The sequence below is a fragment of the Enoplosus armatus genome, chromosome 9 (assembly GCF_043641665.1).
Source record: "Enoplosus armatus isolate fEnoArm2 chromosome 9, fEnoArm2.hap1, whole genome shotgun sequence".
In the NCBI taxonomy this organism is placed as follows: Eukaryota; Metazoa; Chordata; class Actinopteri; order Centrarchiformes; family Enoplosidae; genus Enoplosus; species Enoplosus armatus.
This window is the reverse complement of record NC_092188.1, coordinates 8,255,816-8,276,703: the sequence shown is the minus strand read 5'-3', so window position 1 is coordinate 8,276,703 and position 20,888 is coordinate 8,255,816. Positions and strand designations below refer to the sequence as shown.

The following is a 20,888-nucleotide window of genomic DNA, read 5'->3' as shown; positions in this document are numbered from 1 at the left end:
TGGACCTTGTTACGTCAGCCTATCATCACTCTTTGTTGGCCCTTACACACACACACACACACACACACACACACACAAACACACCCAGACACTGTATGTCTCTATGACACAAACAGAATTCAGAAAACCCCAGAGACAGTCAGCGCATGAAAAGGCTCTCCTCCAAATGGCTCATGTATTCAGCCCAGTCCCCCAGTGGATCTGCCCTATATTGACAGAGCAGAATGGTGAAGGCCCTTGTCAAAGTATGAGGCAGAACAGTGTGACACAGTTCTCACACTACCTGAATGACACACCAAATAATACAACACCACGTCCTTCTCTTCAAAAGGGCAACTTCACTCAATTGTGGCTATTATCTCATTGTGTATGAGGCCAATGTGAAACTACATTTAAAACTCTCTAAAGGTGAACAAACAGGGAATGAAGCAATGTCTGAAATATAGATGCGGTTTAAAAATGTAATCAATGCGGATAACACAGCGAGAGTGAAAAAAGCAGAAGAATGTGGTGTTATTCTTACCAAAAGCTTTTATCAACCTTGAGAGCCACACATAATATGTATGTGTGTGTGTGTGTGTGTGTGTGTGTCTGTGTGTTTTGCTGCCTTTACTCATTGAAAAAACAGTAATTCAACTACAAGCATTTCATAAGAAAGGTTTACATTTGCTGTTCGAGGTAAAGAACCGCAAAATGTATTTGTGTAGCACCTTTCTATAGCGAGTGTCACAAAGTGCCTCTCAAGTCAATAAAGCAAAACAAATGACAAAGACAGACTTCACGCAGTAACCGGTAAAAGGCCTCTTTCTACAAATAGGTGCTCAGACGCTCTTTAAAAACAGTCTGACCAACCTAAAGGCACCGTGGGATGTAGGGTGAGGGGTAACAAGTTTACAAACACAAGCAGGGGCTCGATTTGCAGAGAGTCTTAAAAGGTTTTTAAACAGAATCTTGAAATCAACATTGCATTTCACCAGCATTCAGTGACACAAAATCAAGAATAGGGGTGATATGTGCCCTGCGGCTGATTCTACTTAAAAAGTCTTGCTGTGGCATTGTGAGCGAGCTGTAATTTCTGCAGCGCCGACAGCCAAGAGAGACCGAAGCATATATAATCAATTCTAGTAGTTGTTTTGAAGCACAATGGGCTGTAATTTGGAAATATTTCTAGGATGGAAAAAGCAGGAGTGGAGGACAGAACTGACTGGATTTGCTTTTCAAACTCAAAAGTGATACTACAAAAACAACATTGACGTTTCAACAACATTATTTTGAATTTATCAATAGTTAGACTCCACGCTACCTTAAATGATAATAAAAACTTTTTTTTTCAGTTAAGCTGCAAGGAACTATTGACTATACAATCCTTATTAGCAGCCAACCAGCTCCGTACCATAGCTGATGTGGTTCTAATGCATGCTATAGCAGAGTCTCATCTGCATATCATCCACATAAAAACTGTTCACAGGTGGCGGAAATTGTTCAGGTGTCACTAATTTCTTTGGTAGAACAAATAAAATGGCACCTCCTACAAAAACCTAAAAGTAACATGTAGAGTATTTGACAACTGGTGGTGCTTTGCTATGTTTTTTTGAGTGGGTCTTATTTGTATCTTTTCCTCTACTAGACAGATATGTATATACTGCCAACAGTTTCACACCATTCATACAGTTGGGGGCCATTAATATGCCAAGAAACGCAATATAGCAGGCAGTGGGGGCAAACTCCTAGCTAGCAAAAGAGGATGCAAACCATGCAGGTTTCAAAATATTCAAGAAACGTATTATGGGGAGGGAAATGAATTCTACAGCTTGTTACTCTAGATCTGATGAGGATACACAAAATACAGCTTGGCAAGAAACACTGAATGTAAACATATCTGTGTTTGTTTACACAGTGTATTCCTTGACATAAATATAAATATACTAACAGGCCAAAAAAGGTGCCAAAAACATCAATAACTATATAAATGATAAACTCAGGGATTACCACTTTCACTATTTAATGTTACCGGACAAATCAACTCGAGCTCGACCCCTTTCGTCATCTAAAGTGTTATTGGAATAAAATTGTGTGGGAGGAGGACATTTTTCCCATTATGTTTTCAGTCTCCCTCCTCGTTTGCTGCTGATGGCCAGAGTGAACTGGAGGGGAGCGGCGAGGCTGTAAGATGGGAGGGAAGGACAGTGGGTGGGGAAGAAAGGTGGTGCTGCGCTGATGGGACTTTTATGATGTCCTGTGTCGCTGGAGCGTGGAGCTGGAAGAGGAGGGATAAGGGCCAAGAGAAAAGAGTGTCAGCAGGACCTCTGGAAGGATATGCTCCAGAGTGAGCGCCTGGTGGGTTTGGAGGGCTTAACAGAGTGGGACAAAGACAGTGAGAGTGTCTCTGACTGTGCGTGAGTGTTGTTCTTCTACTATACTATATATTATAAATGATTTTGAATGACGTTTCACTCAGGTTTTGGCTTTAGGTTAGAAGCACCAGGTAAGTCATGTACAAAAGTTGTGTTTTCAGTCAAAAGAGAACAGAATTTCAATAAGTAATTCACTGCAGCTCTAGCTGCAACAGATGTTGGGGCTGAACATAAGGCAGGAATGAGCACAGAAGAAGAAAAAACGTCCAAAAATCTCAAATCTTTGCATGAAATTGCCTTCTCACACATTAAAATTAATTAATTAAAGCCACTCATTTATGTATTTGGAGGAAATATACTCACGTCTCAACACTCTTGACACTCAACACTGTCGACAGCTGTGTCTTGAAAAAATAAGGTACAGCATGTCACACCTCACCCTGCATTTAAACCTCAGAGACAGAGACATTATGAGAGTGAAGAGGTAGTTAACCTCTTCCACCCTCTGAAAAGACTGCTGTCATTTCAGGCGTGAATGAGAATAGAAATAAATAGAAATAAATGTACAACATTATATTTATGTAAATGAGTCACTTAAGACATGAAAGTTTCTCATTTCCTTCTCGTTTAAGGAAGTGGCCATTATTACAATGGTGACAAACTATCCAATCACATGGTGCAGCAGTCCTTGACATTGCCGGCACACTATGAAATTCTCCATGTACAAAAGGAAGAATCATGCCCTGTGACTCTTTTCCTCCCATCGTGCCATTTCTGTCAAGACACTTTGCTGTCAATCAATCACGCATTAAGTTTCAGAGTGCCAGATCAGGAGAGAACACCACCTTACCATATTTGTACTTTTGCTTCTTTGAAAGTTATGATGTTTCAGGTTTTATATGATGCAGCTGACAGTTCCAAAAAAAGGTAAGAAGGCTTTTTATCGGTTTAACGCACAAACCTCTCCCCTCATTTGTGCCATTTGTGCTTTTGTCTCTCTCAGGTCGTGTTCTTCCGGTGTCTGGTGCTAAGCGTTTGCAGACAATTTCAAGAGTCAGAGCTAAAAAGAAAATGTTTTCTGTCACATGAGAGTTGGCATGTATGTTTAGGGGTCAGTGAATAAGGGTAATCAATGAGAGGTAAGGATGAGTACACAGATACAGCGATGAGTGTGCTACTGCAACTTACCTATCAAATCACGTTTGTGTATCTGTCTACCTGTATCTGAATCATTTGTGTTTGTGTTTGTGTTTGTGTGTGTGTGTGTGTGTGTGTGTGTGTGTGTGTGTGTTCACCCATGTGTGCATGATGCAGTGTTCAGAGGTGCCTGAGTACATCTCTCGCTGCGTGCAATCTGGAGCCGGTCTGCGGTTGTTGTATTTTTTTTCCTCCCTCATCCCTCCGTTGGCTTCCCCCAAATGGCAATTTGTAAAACACGGCCCTCTGTTAGCCCTCTCCCTCGCCTCACAGCCCTTCCCTGCACGACTGCTCCCCTCCCTCATCTGTCCTCCCCCTCTCCTCTTCGCATCACTCGTTTTACTTCCTTCCCTCACTTTCCCGTCTCTCTCCTCTCATTTCCGTACCCCCTGTGCGCTCTGCATCCTCGGCTATGTCCCTCTCTCTGCCTGTTTATCTCCTTCTGTCGTTCTATCGCTCTCTCTCTCTCTCTCATTTGCCCTACCTAGACGATGCGATTTTTCCTCTTCATTATCTCTACTTCTTTTTTTTCTTTATCCTTTGTTGCGGCTGCACTCTCGTTACCTCCTCCTTCTCGCCCTCCCGTACTTATTTTAGATTTTTCTTTAGTTCACTCAGTCAGTTTCTTACACATAATGTAATTAAGAGTTTGTTTCTCTGCACACTATATCATATTGATATGCACATAAAGATGCAGTCACTGTTAAATCTCCACTTACTAAACTACATACTTTATGAACTCAGTCTGGCTCCGTTCCCAAGAGGAAATGGTTGAGAACAATAAAGTTTTGAACTGCTTTCGCTGACACTCAAAGTTAAAAGGAATGACCTGCAGACTGATTGGTTGAGTTGTTGTCAGTGTAATACTTTGAAGGAAACACGCATGGAGACATTTCTGCCTGCAGTATCGCTGTAAGACTGATCCAGGAGAAGAAATCTGATGAGGGACTTGTACATGGCTACTAGTGTGCATGCATATGTTTCACTTAATACGTACAGTGCCTGCTTTGCTTAATGGTGCCTTGAAAATTGAAAGAGGAATGGCTGAGAGTTGTTCAGTGTAGAAGGAAAGACGATGGAGGATAATGACTGATGCATAAATGAAGGAGAGTGAGAATAACCTGAAGGACAGAAGAGAAGAGACTGATGAACAGACGACACAGACAGACTCTCTTCTCTCAGCCCTGTCTGCTTCACATTACCTCCCTCCTCTCCACTCATCTTGTCTCATTTTCCACCAATAACGTCAATTGTTTACCCTCGCCTATTATTCAGTTCACCTCTATTAAATTTGTTCCAGGATCCTCCAGTATTTTGCATTATTGGCCAGATGAGGTAAACAGTCTCTCACTCTTTCATCTTCATTAACCGTCCGTCCGCCCCTCTTTTAGATCCCTCTCTCACCCCTTGACCAATCCATCCTTCCAGCCACATGCCTGCACACAAACACACACACGTGCGCTTGTGTGTGTCACTGGGCATTTCCATGACAACGTCAACATGAAAACCGCCCCTCTCTCTGCCCGAGGTTCCGCTCATTTGCATTTCATTTGCATGTTTCTCGAGCAACCGGCGGCATTTGACTTTGACAATGGCGGGGAAACTGGCATGACCCTGTCCTTTTCTCTCTCTCTCAGTGTGTGTGTTTCTCTCTTGCTTCACCCTTTCACACGGCATTTTTGTCATTTAACCTCTCAACTCAATCACTCCTTTTCATTTTTTTCCTTTCTTTACATTGCCATAATAGCGTCAGTCATTGCCTTTTTCCTCTCTCCTCATCCTTCTTTTGCTGCTGTTGTGAAAACAGATCACTTTCACTTTGTCAAATTGCGCTTTTACCACCTCCTTCTCTGTTTCTCTCATTTGTAAACATTTTCCTTCCATCATTTTCCATTCCTCTCTATTCCCAAAACCCATCTGAAAGGAGCTGCAACTGTAAGTCTTTCATTCCTTCTCTGAATAAGAGTCACACTTACTCTCCTATTTGCGAATGGACAAAGAGCTTTCCATCCATTTCCTTTGCAGACAAACACAGCTGCTGCTAAACACTTGTGCACATACACTTCGCTATTGACACTGCATCACATTAAATAACACACACACACTTTTATTGTCATGTCTAGAACAAGAAACATACTGGCACGTGTGCACAAACAGACACATACATGCACACATCCCTAGTGAGAATCCAGAGACATCATCGGTAGCAGTAAACAGACACAGAAACGTGTGCGTACACACAACTGATGCTATTTACACTCTGCACACTGCACACACCAACATCCAGAGAGACGTCCCCAAGTAGCTGTGAAATTAAACTTCTTTTTCAGATCCGACATGTTGAAAAATCTTTTGAGTGGTTAACCAGACACAAAACCATTCGGCTTTTTATCTCCTCATTTCTTTTCTTTTTTTGTTTCCCATCATGAGGATTTCCAATTAAACAAATTCTCCATAACTGAGATTAGCATCACTAATTTGCTTCCTCCACTCCACAACAAATTACATGCCAGCGTCAACAATATGGCAAAGTCACCTCCTATTCCCCATGTTCTGCCGGGGAAAGTTAAAACGATGTGAGAGTATGACAGAACATGACTGTCGTACGACTCTGTCTGTTCACATCCTCCGCTGTGGAGAATTTAAAAGCCGTGCTCAGGATGCCTGCTGTAATTGGCTGTGCTGTTGAAGAGCAGAACTGTTCACAGGCTTCATTACTGGCAAGCCGACATGTGGCATGTCAACGGGGTAAAAATGAGACGCCATCACCAGTCACTACACTGTGTATATGTGTATATATTGTAAAAGTGTTTTGCTGTCTTTGTGAGAACCAAATGCGTGTGTGTGTGTGTGTGTGTGCATACATAAAAGACAGAGCGCTACATATTAGTATGAGTCATCAAATGTATGTGTGTCAGCAACGGAGGAAGTGAAAGTGTGTGCATGTATGTGTGTGGAGGAGTGGAGGAAGCATTCATTAATGTTTGAGTCTGTGTGTGTGTGTGTGTGTGTGTGTGTGTGTGTGTGTGTGTGTGTACTAACTCGCCTGCTTGTGTGTGTTTGTGAGAGACAGTGAGAGGGACATTGTGTACGTCAAAGAAAAAAAGAAATCGCTGCTCTCTGGTTCTCATCTGACATTTTAAAATCCAGCCAGCGGAGGACAGAGAAAGTTTTATGAAAACAGACTAACTGTCCAGCAGAGATGACAGACAGGCAGACTGACGGAGGGACGGGGGCGAGAGTATTCAAAGACAGAGACAGAGAGGGAGAAAAAGCAGCGGGAGGGAAAAGTATTCAGAGAACGAGAGAGAGAACAGTATTCAGAGAGTCAGGGGGAGAGGAAGGGCCTGTGCAGTTTCATTGATTTGAACCGGTAGGAGGGGAGAGAGTGGGTATAGGGGGAGGCTCAGAGACAGAGCGGCTACTGTAGGAAAATGGCTTTATAATACAGTTAAAGAGCAGCACAGAAGACACAGCGTCTGATGGACAGACGGGCAAAAAGGGGACAGCATAGAAGTCAGAGAGAGGAAGAAACTGGCCAAACAGATGGAGAGCATTTCATTTTAATATTTATATATATATATATATATATATATATATATATTGGACTTCAAAATGTTCACAGTCCACGTTTACGTAAACAGCTGGAACTGTTACCAACAAATGACAACTAACTCTAAATTAGCAATCTGTTGTCTTTCTAATACTTCATACCTCCCACTCATGATGTCTAATTAATGTCGTAAGGATCTATAAGTTGCCATACTTCCTGATAAAGGTCAGTGAATCTACCTGATATTGAAAACAATGAGAAAACAGAATAATTCACTGTATATCATATATTTGTATGACTTGTAAACATGTGCTCACTTCTGTGATTTATTGGTAATTTGCACATGAGCTTTGGCAATGCGAGAAGGATTTGATTTTGATCGTGCCAATAAAGTGTTCTTGAATTGATTTGAGCTGAGGTGAGACAGTCAAGGAGAGAGAGAAGTGGTGGGCTGAAAGACAATAGAAAGAGAGAAAGAAGGAGAGAGAAATAAGCAAAGAATTAGAGTGACAAACACAGTGGTGATAAAAATATAAGGCTGGTGACATTCTATGTTTTTCTTGTTGTTAATAAATTCCATGAAAAGACCAAAACCAAACCTAATAAGTATTATCAGTGTAGCCAAAGCCTGATATAGCTTATTCCTCTGTGGCATAAAACAATTAAAAACACATCAATGGGCCACAATGTTGCACTCTGTGACATGTTTCTTCACTACCATGAAGATGGGTACTGCTTTATTTTGAGTTTATACTACATACACTGTCAAACTGCGGTGTACACACGCACACAAAAAATTACTCTTGTTAGTGTAATGTTTGCTAAAGCTGTTTTAGGAAATAACTTACACTTTAAAAAAAAGAAGTATATATGACCTTTTTAATGATGCAAAAGAGATGAGGCAAATATAGCCATATATATTTGCACGATTTGTAAAGGCGTGCTTGCTTATTTGTTTAATCTTTAGTGAGATGTACTGGTAATGTGATTTGCACTTGGTCTTTGGCAACAAGGGAGAGGGATTTGATCAACCAAGCCAATAAAGCATCTTGAATTGATTTGAACCGAGGTGAAACAGATAGGGAGAGTGGGAAGAGGTGAGATTGAGAGAGTAATGAGTAAAGAGAAAGAGAGTGATAAAAGTGATAGTGTTGTTTAACTTTGTTGATTCACATTGATTGTTTTATATACTTCACTGCTTTGGCAATATTGTCTATTTCCTTGCCAGTGAAGATTCAATTAAGGAATACGTAGACCTAGTATGTTGACTTGTAGGCATGCAAAGTATAAATAATTAGATACAATACAGAGAATGAGCGAGCTCATCAGACATCCAAACAGAAAGACAGAGCTATGAAGCAAGGAGGAGGTCCGATAGCTAAGTGGAGAGAGAAACAAAGACAGACAGAGAGATGAACAGATGAGCTCAGAGCACCAAGGAGTAAACAAGCCCAAGCTGCACTCTGTCGTGACCTGCACTGACCCCATGACAATGTGACTAATGGCCTTGAAACATACAAGGACCAGGAGAGCAACCACTGATGGAAGCACACAGCCACTCACATAGACAATGTGCTGTATTGCAAAGACCATTGCAGCTGCAAAAGAAAACACAGAGAGATATAAGGAGAGTGGGAGAGATAGAGAAGATAAAAGTACTGCATGGCTAGGAGTTAGATTTGTCTACTCCTGCCACACTGCAGGAGAAGAATGAGCAGGAATCTTTAACCCTCATTTAGGGTAGTTTAAAGGTGCTACATGCATCATTTGAACAAGAAAGAAAGAAACAAAGTAAAGTCTGATTTTGCTAATCTACTGCATTACTGTACGGAAAAAAGGGAACATGCTTTACAGCACAAAGAGGTGTCTGTTCCTCCAGCGCAAACCGAGATGAAGCTTTCAATGTGTGGCTCTGTCACACATTGAGGATCTCACCGTAGAAAAACATAATCCACTTGTATTTTGTTGAATCGTATCAGAATCTTTCACTTACATTGTATACTTTCATTGTCATTACCACACGTTGATTTGGAGAGAAGGGGAGGAGGACAAGACGTGACATCTGATCAGCTGCCTTTACTCATTGCTATCACTGTTCACATGCCCAAGTACCACATACGAAGACAAAAGTGTTTACACCTGTTGGGAACAGCCACACTTGAAGGCAGGTAAAAGGCTGGGCGTCATAGAGAGGAACGAGAGGCGATAATCTTTTAAATATGGGGATAACAGCGCATTTTAGGATAATCTCCCTGGAAGATATTCATAGTGTTGAAATTGGTTGTACACATGAAAAGTGACAGAATTAGTTGTGTAGAGAATGAAACAAGAGACCAAAACTTTACATACTTTCTCACCTCCGCACAGCTGCTCAATCACTGTGTGAATGTCGATTGTCGATTTTGGAAAGTTACAGAAGTTGTTGGCTGAAGCTCATCAAAAATGGTTTCTGGATGGGAGGGTTGGTGTCAGTTTATTCTGCGTTTATTTGAGAGATCAGTCCGCAACTTCTGTTGTTAAGTAACTGGTGGAGTAATGTCATTATTTTGTTCAATGAGTAATAATTTATTGTTTACATTTTTCGCTGCTGAATAGAACAGAATAGAAGAGAGAGAGGAGGAGAGGCAGCAGACAAAAATGAAGAAACAATATGTGTGTCGGGGGCAGAAGGCAGTGAGTCAGGATTAAATTCATAGAAAGATGGGGGAAGGATTGAGATTAATAGAATGATTGATTGCCTGGGCCCCCCAAAAAAACCTTGGCGGTGGCCTATTTTTCATCATCTTCATCTTTTCTGTCTGAATTTCATTCCTCCTTCTGTCTTTCCTCCTATCTTTCGATCTCTGCATCATTTTGCCACTGGCCTTTCTTGCATCTCTCTTTCTTGTTTGTCTAACTTTGTCACTGTGTGTCTTTCGGCATCTCTTCCTGTCTTACTGTATCTCCTTAAACATCAAACCCCTTTACATTTTTACACAGCTTTTCCTCTCTCTCCGTCTTTCTCTGCATCTCTGCCTGTCTTTGTCACGTTGCTCCCTCTCACCCTCTCTGTCACTCAATTATACAGTATTGTTGGTGTCAGTTAAGGATGTCTCGCTCACAGCCCACACTTGCAAACACACCATTAGCTTAGCAAGCGTGAATAGATGTGCACTTACACACACACACACAACAAGGTGATGTCTCGGAGAACACACGGTTTCAGTGATCTGTCACAATCTTTTGACACATGCATGGCCGCACGTATGTATGGATGTTTTTGAACAAACTGCTGGCAAAGCTCCTCTCACTCCACAACTTTCTCTCTCTGTCTTTCACTCTTCTGCAGTTTCTTTCTCTCCCACTAGGCCTCCGTCCTCTCTTTCTCTTTGTCATCCCCCTTTACTCTTGGGAGGCAATTACTGTTTTCCCCTGGACTCAAACCAATTAGCTTAAAAACTCCCACAAATAAATAAAGCATTCTGTGTGTGTGTGTGTGTGTATACACTGTTTGCGTACCTATGTGCTTGCACTTGCGTGTAAATGAGTGGAAAATGAAGTTGAATATATAAATACTAATATGGCACAGATTTAGGCGAGGCTAAAGCCTGTTAGCGTGCCTCCTAAAAATGGCATCGAAGAGCTGTGAATGCACATACACACACATGCATGCGCACTCTCGTGGCAGCTGTATCGATCAAAAGAATGCACGGAAAAAGACATGCACATCTCTGACAGCTTAATTTTGATCAAATATGAAATGTGTACACACAGACACACACAGAGTAGCCTATATACGATATCTGACAGCTCATTTTGCTCCCATTGCAGGGCTGAAATATAAAGCCAGTCATGGCAGCCAGCTGTGTCACAGAGACATTTCTACTTGTCATTTTAATCATTCACTGATACAAACACGTTTCCTTTCAATCTACACTCAAGAAAAAATGATTCAGTAAACTGAAATAAAATGGAGTCGCAAACAGCTACACAAACAAACTCAGGTGCAGGTTGGTCTCTCCAACAACAAGGCTACAGTAACTTATCACCCAGGGGGCTCTCGTGTAAGCTGGTAAATCGAATGCATGTACGTATGTAATCACCCTACTTATCAGGGCTGAGGCATGAAAAATTCACATGGAAAAAATTTAATAAAAAAAGAATGAATTTGAGACCTGACATACGGCAATGAGGGAAAACAAGATTTCCTGGGCTGTATTCCTTTTGCAGCTTTTTGCAACATTCAGCCCACGTATAACAAGAACACACATCACACGCATATATATACTCACACACACACAAAGTAATGCATGCAAGGATAAGCACACCTATTTCTTGGAGCTCTAAAGGACACACAGGCATGCACATACACACGGAGAGACACACAAATAATTCTAGATTCATTGATTCCTCCAGGGGATCACGGGGTTACTCTTAGTAATAGCACTGTCTCTCTGTATTCAAAATGAACATCAACACACACACATACACACAAAAACACGTGGCACCCTGGTGGCGAGGGGAGCGTGTCCCATTTTTTAATAACAAAAAAGCTCTGGGGAGCCGTGTGTGTTGATAGCTAAATGACACTTACAGGTTGATGTGCTGTGGATGTGGCAGGGAAAAATAACAGGCTGCCAGGCACAAGGGGAGGGAGGCCAGGCCTACATAGGGAATTCATGCAGCAATGAGGAGCTGATTAAAGTGCCTGGCAGAAAAACTGGCAGAGCTGCAACTAGACACACTAGATCAGGGCTAGCCAGGGAGTCTCAGTTCACAGAGTAACAATACTAATCCCTGCAGGCACAAATATTGGGCCTTAACAGCCTGTGCTTCCACAGAGGGTCGGAAATAACATTTTAACTTCAACAGTTCTGAAGCAATTTGAATGATTAACTCATTTTAACTCCTGAAAAAGCTTGTTTAACCACCTAACTGTCCTCATCAAAGGCTCACTTGCGTGCAATACAACTTGCACACCTGAGGCACGTTACGAGCATACAAAGTCAGTGGTATGTAAAGAAAAATAATGTGGCTTCATTTTCTTTGAAGGTCTTGAGGATACAAGTGTTTGCAGATATAAGTATTTTGAGTGTTATACTATAGGTAAAGCAGTACTGAATGTAAAATGAGTGTATGCACATTACACTCAGACACAGAAGTGGAAATGCCCAGGTTTGCCACTCGCTGCGATCCAGGCTTTCCCGTAGCTGTTAGCAGAGGCTCCACTGAATTAATGACAGCCCTCACTAACGTCAGAGGAAATGAATATACTTTTATAAAATAAAACCTGAACCCGCAGGGCAGAAAAAAAGCACTACTACTTCACACCGCAATATATTTAATGAGTGAGGCTATTGTTTAGACTTCTTCTGGAAACTAAACTGATCACAGCAGACGAGATGCCATTAGGATCTGTCAGACTCAGCTCAGCAGATGACAGTGATTGATCAGGCTTGGGCATAATACACATGCTTTCACGTAATTATTAATAGCACCAAAAACCTGATTTTTCTCCAGCCGGGAGATGATGAGGTAAATAGCTCAATCAGCCCTGTTGGCCAAACACCAAATTGAAGTTAGTATGGAGTATAAAGGTAACTTGTGGTTCATGACCACTAGGAATTACCATTTTTATATTCTAACTTACCAACTCTGCTAATCAATTTTCTGGGAAAAACCCTGAATGCATTTATTTTCCTGGACTGTAACAGCTTTTTAAGCCTGTGAGGGTCCTGTAACAAATACCCACACTGACTTGATATCACACAACACACTCAACACACAAATATTGTAAAAACCTCCAAGCACAATAGGTCCCATAGCTAGTTGATCATGTTAGCCATTCAGATAATGTGTGTGTCTATTAGTTTCAGTTCATATGTTTGTGCTGAGCAGCAGGAGGCTCAATAAAAACCGTATACAGTATATACACTGTACTGTGTTGGGCATTGCAGCACAGAACATATGGTTCATTGATGCAGAGAGCCAAATGTGTCGCCTATAGCAAAGTAGGCGATGTGTACATGTACATATGTGTGCATGTGTGTATGTACAGTGTGTATGTGTTGTGACTGCAAAAAATAGAGGAGTAGTGACTTTGCTCAGTGGTGACAATGTGTATTACTCACATCTGATTACAAGAGAGCGGGCGAGGTGGGAGCTGGAGAGATGGAGGGGGTGAAGTGAAGCGGGAAAGAGGGAATACAATGAAAGAAAATAGAGAAAAGCCAAGGCAGTGTGTATGTGTGTGTGTGTATGTGTGTAGTGGTCTTCTACTGCCTTAGCTACAGGTAGTTTATCATTAGAGACAGAAAGACAGAGATCCTTACTTACTGCTGCAACGACACACACACACACACACACGCTGTCTACCTGTTCCTTTTATCTTCACCCCTGTCTGTACACACACACACACACACACACACACACACACACACACACACACACACACACAGCAACAGAGCTCCAAACAGTCTTTATTCTGGGGTGGAGGTACTCTGTGGAATTAGTCACATACTGTATCAGCCATTATAGATTTTTAATCTCTGTCAACATCACCATTATATTTAATGCCATTCCTATCTCAACTTGATTGCTTTTAATAGAGGGACACACACACACACACACACACACACACACACACACACAGTAGCCCCTTAGCCCCCTTTCCACGCTCCCTTTTCCACCCTCATCATATACATCTCCATGGAGACTGCCGCCTGGCAACAGCTGGAGGAGAGCCAGTTGCCGCGGTGACACCAACGCCCAATGTCCCCCACAGTAAGGAGCAGTGATGTCACTGGGTGGCCAGAATGGGTGGACTATTATGGGCTGGCCAGATGATGACCGCTGTGAGAGTTAAACACTCGTCTTCTCCCTTATCGCTGCCATCTATCAGCCATCGCTCCTCTTCAGTGACAGATTCTCTCTGTTGTTCATCTTCATTAGAGGTGTTTCTGTGCAGTCTTTGTTCATCTCTCTCTCTCTCTCTCTCTCTCTCTCTCTCTCCCCTTCTCCTCCAGTCCATCTCACTCTCTTTCCGTTTCTCTCCCTTAATCTGTATTTCTGTCCTGTTGTCTCTCTCTCTCTCTACTTTTTTCAACTCATTTGCTTCCCTCTGCTTCTTTATTTCCCTCCCCAGTTCAGTTAAGCTCGGGAAGCTTTAATGGCCTGTTAACATTATTCTTACATAAAAATGCAAACACATTGCCTATATGCATCTCCATTTAGATTAAAACTGACAAGACCACGTCTCATATTATAAAACAAGCATTATGCTAACACATGCAAGAATTACAGTGTTTACTTAACTCATTCTTCACGGACTGGAATGGAGCTTCATGCTGTATATAGGATTACAGACGATTTATTTCAATGAAGATGAGCAATGGACGGTTTAGGTAGAAAAGAAATCTGTGCATTCTGGTCCTTTACTGAAGCAAAAGTTACAATAATATTCAATAAAAATACAGGTAAAGAAGCCCTGTGTACTTCTCCTGGCAGCTCCCTGGATCTGTGTGCATCTCTTGTATGTGAAAGGTTGTGCTGCCTGAGTCTGTGTGTCTCCTTCAGTTCTGAAATGTTCACTTGTGTTCGGTGATCTGCCACTCTAAATGCTGCAAAGTGGCAGTTTAACATGTAACAGAACTTCACTCTACTGCAAATGTGAATGAAGAGGCGCTCACTCCAGAGGTTTTTGCCTGAGGCACAAGTGACATGCAATCAGCTTCAAACAGGACTCCTGGCATCTTGTATTTCTGACCAATTATGTAAACCACTGACATCTCTCATGTACACCTGCAGACGACATTTGTCATATCGGCTGCAAGGCTTGGGATGACGTGAAAAAAAAGGAAGTCAAAACCTCTAATCATTTTCTGAGACTGTACTGTTTTGGCTGCTTCTGCTGTAGAAAGAATATCATAAAATGCACCTGCACTTGTTTGATTCCTCCTACTCTGTAGTCACCTTTTTTCTTGTCGCCATTGGCACTGCCACCCCTCTCTCTCCAATGTGAGACAGCTGTCCTACACCCTGCCTCAATGTTCCCAGCCTCCTCTTTATCATGTCATCCACTCCTCCGCTGCTCATCTCCCTCCCTCCATTCATCCACTACACATCCCTTGCTCCAATCATAATTGAGTCACCAGCCAAACCACATCTTATTCACACACAAACACACACACACACGCACACACACACACACACACACACAAAGGTGTAAAAAGATAAACACTTGCAGAGGTAAATACTGCAGATAATAACAGAGCCACTCTATGTGTACTATAGTACACAGAGACACATATGTTTCCCAGGCTTTAACCTTATTATTAACCCTTCACTGTTACATCTCACCCTTAGTTTAACCTCAAACTGATCCTAATCTTGAGCCTAAAATAGAGTCATAACCCAAACACATGTTCCTATGACAAGTAGTAGTAAATCTCAATAAAAGATTCTCACACGGATAGAAATACACCACACTTGCAATGCACAAACACAGACAGTTCTCTTCTTTGTTATGGTTGGCCGGTGACCCCTGGAGAAAATGAGAGCAGGGAGGGCAAGGAGACAAAGAAGGAAAGCCAGAAAAGAGAAACAGGCGTGTGATGAGGGAGGCAACAAGGCAAGACGGAGTGGTCCTGCTTCAGTTAGCGCGCTAACGTGATCTGAAATACTCCACGCTCAAAACAGACTTAATTAATAGGGCGGCACAGCAGCTATAGCTAAGCTAATGCTAAATGTAATGAAGAAATGTGTAAGTGCTGCAGACAGTAGTATCTAGTTACTGGGGTGGAAGAGATCTAAGCTAAATGGCTTGTGAATTAAGTAATTTGCTCTCAAGTAAGTAATGTCCTTGTCTTGGTGCAGCAGTGGAGTCCTGGGAAAACACATACTGTTGGTATTCATCAAGACATGTGCAGTATATATACACAAACACACTAACACAACTCAAACAGACTTAAAGACCTGTTTCTAAGCAAACATGCCAAAATGAAATGAAGGGATTTAGTATTTCTCCCTCACACTTATTCAAATCCGATATTTCTGGCAATGTAGAGAATTATTTGAAACAGCTTTTAGATCATTATGTAGAATCTACAGGAAAACCTAACTGAACAGTTAAATTAATAAATCAAAATCTATTCTATTCTATTTCTATAATCCTGGATACGGACCTGTGTCCTTGTTTGTAAAGGTCACTGGGTGTGCAGTTGTGAAAATGTGTGGATATGAGGATATAAGCACCTCAACACGTGACATGCCTGATATTGTATGTGTGTTTGTGTGGTCTGTAACTTGTAGTGAGGCTGATTTCTGCCCCGCCTTTGAGTCATCTCGGGGATTAAATGCTGACTTTGACTCCTTGGCCATCTCTGACACTTCTCTCATCCCATTTTCTCATTTGGTCTACCCCACCTCCCATCTAATCTGTCCTTCTTTCTCTCTGCCACCGGTCTTGTTTTCCCTTCCACTCCATTTGTTTTCTGTCCCTTTCGGTCGGTTCTCTCTCTCTCTCTCTCTCTCTCTCTCTCTCTCTCTCTCTCTCTCTCTCTCTCTCTCTCTCTCTCTCTCTCTCTCTCTCTCTCTCTCTCTCTCCTGGCTGTATTGTGAAACTAAATAGCCTGACACAAATTAACAGAGAGGATCCCCCCACACACACCACCACCACCATCAACATGCACACACACATACCCTTTCTCGAGGCTGCTCCTGCTAATGGGATAGTTGGACGATTGATTGCTTCCCATCATCAACATTGGTTATATGTAGATAAGGGCGCACAACAATCAGGTGCAAATACACACAAAAGCACATAAACAAGCATCCCACAGGCACACATTTGTCACATTTGTCATAAGCATTAGACACAAACAGAGAAATCACACTGGCTCAACTATTTGTTTCTTTTGCTACTCCATCCACACCAAATGGGCAAAATCTGAAAACGCTGTTTACATGTGAAATCGACTTTAGCTCACATTAGCGTTTTTTTTGTAAAGATCTCCATCCACACTGAAACGGACAAAACAATAAGAAAATGACAAAATGTCTTCTTCTTTCTCCTCTTTCGCTTGTTTAATGGCACAACTATGCATCACAGCTAATGTCTGGCAAGTAACAGCCAGGTTACTTTGTTGAGTCCCAGCTGGTCCATTCTGTCATTTCCTGCTCTCGATGGTCTACAATTTAGCTGCTTTCATTTACATCTTTTTCTATTCCTGTTGTCACAACTGAACAAGCAAAAAATGATTAGATCGAGGCTCATAAATGTGATTCCTCCTCTGCTGCGCTGAGACGTCCACTATCTTATGATGGAGAAGTTATCAAAATAAACACAGTATAAATACTTCATTGTGAGATAGGCTATGCTGACATTTAAAGTGAGTGATTGCAGGAGAGGTTAGAGGCGACAGAAAGTCATGTTCTTACATACATCTTACAGCCCCCATGTCTGAGCAGGCTTACGTTGAGCTACATTTTCCCTGACCCCACGAAAACCTGTGGCCACTGTTTTTGGACTGGAGTGCATTTTTAAAAGCTCAGTTTTGGGGTGTACAAAATGCCACCTTATGGAGGAAGTAAGGCCAAAATGAAGAGAAGGGATGGCAGCTTAAGGGGACAGAACTGCTTCTCAGACTCACTTCACGCCATGATTGGCCAGCTGTGTGGTGGTGAGAATGTAGCCAGGCTTCTTTTGTCATTCATTACACAACTATTTCTGTCACTTTTCATGCGAATAACAGAGTGAAAGACGATGAATGTCTTCCGGGAGAGACTGTTGAAATATGGGGATAGTTGCGCACATTTTCAAACGATATCATGCCCCCCCCCCCTCTCTCTCTCTCTATGACGGCCGACTTTTCACACCCCCTTCCAGTGTGACAGTTCGGAACAACTACATACACTTTTGATTTCCGTCCAACACGTCGTTCAAACCCGACACTTAGTGTGGAGGCAGGTTAGCTCTCATCCGGCCCGCAGGTCGGCATCTGGGTGAGAACTTGATGGTTTGTTGTGCTGTGAAGTCCCACAGAGAGCAAGGCTGAGCCCATCCATCTACTGTGGTCAAACACTGACAGAGAGTAGTTGACTGAGCACACACACACACACACACACACACACACACACACACACACACACACACACACACATCCACGGCTAGGCATAAAGAACGCACACACTCATATACAACAGCACACCCAGCCATGGTATTCAAGCCTAATTAAAGTAAGGTTGACACTTCATTGGAGATACATGGGTATGCTTAGCAGCCTCGATGTATGTGTGTGTGCGCATGTCTGTGTGGGTGAGAGAGAGAGATGGTTAGAAAGAGAGACTGAACAAGGGTGTGTGTGTGTGTGTGTGTGTGTGTGTGTGCACTCAATCTTTTAGCCTGTTAATGTTTGAGTTGGGTGAATACACATGGGAGAGCCAGCCTGTGTGTAGGCAAGGCTTGAAGAGCTCATTACTGCATTTGTGCGAATCAAACTATCTCTAAAAGGATGTTTGACTCCTGTCTGACAGGGATTTCTTTGTGTGTGTGTCCCACGATTTATGAACTGATACATTTTTGTGCCCTCACTTGAGCCTCTGCCTGTGTTAAGGTGCTTTCTATAATGGATGAAATGATCTTCCTTACCTTTGTGGGGACTTTTCACTGTGTGCATGTGCAGACTACTCTTCTACCAGCATGTGTTGCACTCAGAAGTTGTGTCTGAGTGTGTGTTCATTGTCATGCTGATCAGTAGGTTAAACTCAAAGCACACACACACACACACACACACACAGTCTGCCTGAAACAATTCTCTAATTCAAGCTCCTCTCCTACAACTGCCTCGCTGTCTGTCTATCTCCTCCTGTTCTCATCCGTCCTTTTCTCCGTCTCTTCCCCCACTCCTCCCCTCCTTTGCTTCGCTGTCTGACTGTCATGACAGAAAGACTGACGAATGCACAATGACAGACAACCCCCTCTGCACATTTCAAAGGCCACACACAGACGGGCACAAACACACTCACACAGACAGGCTCACATAGACATGAAAAGACACATACTGTATGCATGCACACAAATGCAGATAGAGATGTACAATACACACACACACACACACACACACACACATATCATGAACAAACAAAAGACCCAATATACAGTTAAATAGGAAAAAAGAGGGAAATAAAGACACAAACAGATATGAAAATAGACACAAATACACAAACTCCCACACATACATATACACATGCCATGTGGCCAGACTGAAGACGAATCCTGGTGTGTTGCCCAGTGTGTGGGTTGGTTGGAGCGTCAGAATGTAACAGCTTTATAAACTGACCAACATGACTCGCTAAGATGAACCAACTGCTGACCGTCTGTGTGGTTTCATCAGCCCTTCTCCTTGTCTCTGTGTGTCAGACTGCTAAAGGCACACACACACGAAATATAATGCAATAACTGCTACTACCTATGTGAAGGTTTTGAGCCTGTAATCCATACAACACCTGCCAATCTGATGCACTACAGCTCAACAACACCAGAAAGTACCAAAGAGCCTAAAAAATGACCCTAGAGCTGAATGAACAAGCTCTGACACAGTCTCAATAAAGACAAGCTACAAGCTTAACAAAGTACTTATTAAATGGTCACTGGATTCCTGATATTGTATATATAAACACTATCATATGTTTTCACAATAAATCCATTTTAATGTGAAGGCAGAGGAAGGCCTTTACTATGAAGCCCTCCCCCTAAAGTGTCGACAGTGGTCGAGGTTAGCCAACGTCAGCACAAGGTACATCTAAAAATAGACACATCGTTTTTGTTAGGAAATCAGCTTGCCACATTGCAAGGACAAAATCGTTTTTTTATCTGCATCTCTAAAGCATGATAAAGGAGAGTAGATCAGAAAACAACCAGGCCTGATGTTACAACTTGTGAGCAAAAATGAATGCGCTATTAAGGAACTAGCAGTTCCTATCGTGTCATGTTGTGTAGGAAGAAAAAGATGAAGCTATGCATGATCAGCAGCACTTCCCTCCTGTATCTGTCCTTTGGACATGGAGAGGGCAGAGAGTTGCTGCGGCATCAGATCCAATCACAGCTGCTCACAAAAAGCTCAGTGCTGTTTATAAGGTCTGTACACAATACCAGTGATCTTAAGGGAGGAAATGTGTGTGTTACATTGATTAGACAAGTTGGACATGTCTGCCCACAGCTCAGTAAAAATGTATCCAGTGATTTACCTGGTATTGATGCTGCACAGCACTTGAAAAAGGTGCAAACATCATTTTACAGGTGTTCGTGTGGCTGTGTAGATTCCCTGTACACACCCACACTCCTATTATCACACCATAAGAAAAACAAAATCTGCCAAGGAACAAGGAGTTTTAGGGTTTCACTCTTTAACCTCTGGCACAGTGTTCTACTATGTTACTGGTCAGTTAATGGCAAGATACCAAGACGAAATATGCTAAACTGATCAAAATGTGTCGTGTTCAAGAGCTGGCAGCCAGGGGATGTTTGATGATGATGCTGATGATGCTTAAACTGATGTCAGTGGGCCAAAACGGAGACATATGGTATAAAAAACATTGTGTTTCTGTTTATAAAAGCTAGTTTATGTGCAGTAAATATTGGATTTTAAGTGCATAATTGCAATACCTGGCCTTCGAACCTAATGCATGAGCTTCCAAAGACATTATTGGCTAATATATATTATGTAAGAATCTCATTTACTGTTGTACTTGAGACTGCCAGTAGGTATTGAGTAGCAAAGTTATTGATGAGGCAAGCCGGGAGGATC

At 42.1% G+C, this 20,888-nt stretch overlaps 1 protein-coding gene across 1 annotated transcript in view; it reads right to left on the bottom strand.

The window, feature by feature from the left end:
* Nucleotides 1-20,888, bottom strand: part of cadm4 (cell adhesion molecule 4) — a 137,367-nt gene that overhangs the window by 55,537 nt on the left and 60,942 nt on the right. The gene's annotated exons all lie outside the window — the stretch shown is intronic.